The sequence below is a fragment of the Urocitellus parryii genome, chromosome 6 (genome assembly GCF_045843805.1).
Source record: "Urocitellus parryii isolate mUroPar1 chromosome 6, mUroPar1.hap1, whole genome shotgun sequence".
Lineage (NCBI taxonomy): Eukaryota > Metazoa > Chordata > Mammalia > Rodentia > Sciuridae > Urocitellus > Urocitellus parryii.
Window position 1 is genome coordinate 125,779,657 of NC_135536.1, and position 4,037 is coordinate 125,783,693.

General features: G+C 38.8%; 1 pseudogene; it reads right to left on the reverse strand.

Moving 5' to 3' along the window:
• Positions 1 to 84, reverse strand: LOC144255586 (small nucleolar RNA SNORD116; annotated as a pseudogene).
• Between the last annotated feature and the right edge of the window lie 3,953 nt (positions 85 to 4,037).

The window sequence follows — 4,037 nt, forward strand, 5'->3', positions numbered from 1 at the left end:
GGACCTCAGCTCACAGAAGTGGTTTGGTCACTCATTTTGTTCAGATTCCAACAAGATCCATTTTTTGTAAGTCATCATTGGTCCAGGCACATTGAATAAAATGGACCCTGAGCCTAAGGTATGTGGCAGCTACTGATCACCCAGGCTTTTGTCATTCTGGGACACATGGACCCACACTCTTCAATCATGGAGCCCTGCATCACAGTTAAGGACCATTCCCATGGCTGTCTATCAGAGCTACAGTCCAATGCCATTGGAGTGATATGATTCCATAGGAGGAATGTTAGTATCTTCAGGAAAAGATGCTTACCATGAGCAAATTACCACATCAAACTATGAGCATAGAAGCCCTTGAGAATAATTAAGCTGAATTCTTCTCAAACTCTCTTCCATGTCACCTTGCAAGAGGAAGAAATAAACCTTGTCATACAATCTACGCTTGGTCCACGTTGATCTGTGGAAACACAGTAAATATGTTTGTTCCTTAGTACCCATGTGAGTTTGTACAAGGATACCCAGAAGACACCAAAATCTGAGGATGCTCAAGCCCCTTATTGTTTATAATATCCAAATACAAGTAAATGCCGCATAAATTACACCCATTGTGATTATTTGCATTGTTTAGAGAATAATGACAAGACAAAATTCTAGGGTACAAGTTCAGTAGCAATTTTTTCCCCCAAATGTCTGATTGAACCACAGATAAGTATGATAAGTTGTATATGGTTAATTCTATATGTAACAATGGCAAGTTCATGAATCCATTTATCCATCATGGAAAGACGGGGTAGTTTACTATGTCCTCGCACTTACAACATACTGGCATATTATTCTACTAGCATTATTCCCATATGCCAAAGAGAGGAGGTAGGAAATCTCTTGAAAAAAGAGACAGACATATCAGATGTCTCATAAGATTATTAATACCTCCTGTTTGGGTATTAATAAAACCAATTACATTCATGATTACTTGTAACATAAACATGACCAATGAAAATATGTTTTCATTTATTTAGAGCTGTGAGGCTGCAAAACAAACCTAGGGCTTCATGCACACTACAATGGCATTCTATCACTGAGCTAACCCCCAAACTGAACAGGGTACATGTTAAACATTGCGGCTGGAGGTATAGTTCAGTGCCTAGCATGTGTGATGCCCTGAGTTCAACTTCCAGAAACACACACACACACACATACACACACACACACACACACACACACAGAAATTGTCATGTTATCTCAGAAACTGGTGTTTTCATCCTTTGAAGATACAGAAGTTGATAAAAAGTGGCTAGCTCAGTAGTTCTATGTTGTGGCCGGATTACCAACCTGAGGTTAGGAAGCTTGCTACATAGAAAACCATTGTCTGACAGATGCACATTGGAGATAAAGAAAATAGGTTTTATTGAGGATGCCGGTAATCTGGAAGGAGCCAGACATTTTAATGTCTCCAGATATCACCTTAAAGTCTTTAAGGAAATGGGGAATATTTATATGAGAAACAGATTAGGGACAACATGCAGAAACCAGCATTTCCCAGGACCACGAGTTAAGAAAGCAGCACTGACCAGAGGAGATAAACTTCTAATGACAGTCTTCTCTGGTCTGGAGGGAAAATGCTCCAGGATGCAGAGTAAAGAATATATCCTGGGAATGAGAAACAACAAGAAACCAAGATGGAGTCACTGATGGCAATATCCAGTTTTAGCAGAAATAATTCTGAGAGCTTCTAAGGCACTGGAGAAAAGATAGCATCTTCAACAAATGGTGCTGGGTAAATGGGAAATCCCTATGCAACAAAATGAAATTGAAACCTTATCTCTCACCATGCACGAAACTTACCTCAAAATGGATCAAGGACCTAGGAGTTAAACCAGAGACTCTGTGTCTAATAGAAGAAAAAGTAGGCCCTAATCTTCAGAATGTGGGATTAGGCCCCTCACTTCCTTAATAAGACAGCTATAGCACAAGAATTAAAAGTAAGTATCAATAAATGGGATTGATTCAAACTAAAAAGTTGTTCTCCTCAAAAGAAACAATCTGAGAGAGCCTACATCCTAGGAGCATTCTAGTGCTCACACATCAGATAGAGCACTGATCTCTAAAGTATATAAAGAACTCAACAAGCTAAGCACCAAAAAAAAAAAAAAAAACCAAATAACCCAATCAATAAATGGGCAAAAAACATGAACAGACACTTCTCAGAAGAGGATATAAGATCCATCACCAAATATATGAAAAAATACTCATCTTCTCTAGCAATCAGAGAAATGCAAATCAAAACTACTCTAAGAGATCATCTCAGTCCAGTCAGAAAGGCAGCTATTATGACGACAAACAACAACACGTGTTGGCAAGGACGTAGGGAAAATGGTACACTCACACATTGCTGGTGGGAGTGCAAAGTGGTGCAGCCCCTTTGGAAAGCAGTATGGACATTCCTTGGAAATCGGGGAATGGAACACCATTTGACTATTCCTCTTCTCGGACTATACCCAAAGGACTTAAAAACAACAGACTGCAGGGACACAGCCACATCAATGTTTATAGCAGCATGATTCCCAATAGCTAGACCGTGGAAGCAACCTATAAGTCCTTCAGAGGATGAATGGATAAAAAAATGTGGCATAACACAATGGAATATTACTCAGCATGAAAAACAGAACAAAGTCATGGCATTTGTAGGGAAACGGATGGCGTTGGAGAAGATCATGCTATGTGAAGTCAGCCAATGCCCCAAACACAAATGCCGAATGTTTTCTCTGATATGGGGGGGGGGGCGGTGACTCATAGTGGGGTAGAGAGGGAGAGCATGGGAGGATTAGTTTGGTTGTAGACAGGGAAGTGGGTAAGAAGGAAAGGGAGGGGAGAGGGGATTAGCAAGGATGGTAGAATGTGATGGTCTTCATGATACAAGTACATGTATGAAAACTTGTATTGGGTGTCAACATACCTTATATACAAACAGAGATACGAGAAATTGATATATATATATATATATATGTGTATTAAGAATTGTTATGCCAAGAAAAGCACATGTATAATGGTATAAATTGCCGTGAACATACTTTATATACAGAGACAGGAAAAATTGTGCTCTATATGTGTAATAAGGAATGTAATGCATTCCACTGTTGTCGTGTATTTGGAAATTATAATAAAATCAATAAAAAGGAAACGTAGCACATTATAAAACAAGGAATACAATCTGACAAAAAAGAATGAAATCCTACTGAGTGTGAAATGAATGGAAGAGATCATATTATTAAGTGAAATAAGACATGCACAGAAAAAATAGTACCATATGCTCTCTTTCATGGGTGGAAACTAAAAGTAGATTGCATAGAAGCTGAGAGTCCAATGGTGTTTACTGGAGGTTTGCGAGAGTACAGGAAGAGGAAGGTATGGAGAATATTGATTAATAGGGACTAAGTTGCAGTTATATAGGCCTAAGAAGTTCTGTTATACACAGTTGGGTGACCGCAGATAATAATGAACTTCACATTTCAAAAATTGAGGAGAAAGGAATTTTGAAATATTTTGCACACAGAAATGATAAATATTTGAGAGGACAGGTATATGTAACCTGATTTAATCCCAATACAAGGTATTCATGTAATAAAATGTTACATGGTACCCCCCTAGTACGTACATTTTGTATGTATCCGTTTGAAAATAAACTTAAAAATAACATTGCAATACTTTGAAAAAGAAGAAAATGGTCTGAATGTTTCAAATGCAACCACAGCTACTTTCACAGTGTTCATTATGTGTGACCTTGTCCCTAGCATTCCTATACCATTCATATACCTGAGAAGCAGGTATATGAATGCTCTGGTCAAGCACTCAGAGGAGTGCAATGTAACACCACTACGCCAAATTCAAAAAGAGCTCTCTGTAATTTTTTTTTATCCTAACCTAATATAAGGAAGATAGTTTTCTAATACCTTATTGCTTATGGGTCCCACTGTCTGAACACCTGAATTCCCCCCGCCCCGCCCCTGCCACCCCTGTCTGCCTGGCAGAGTCCCCATGCT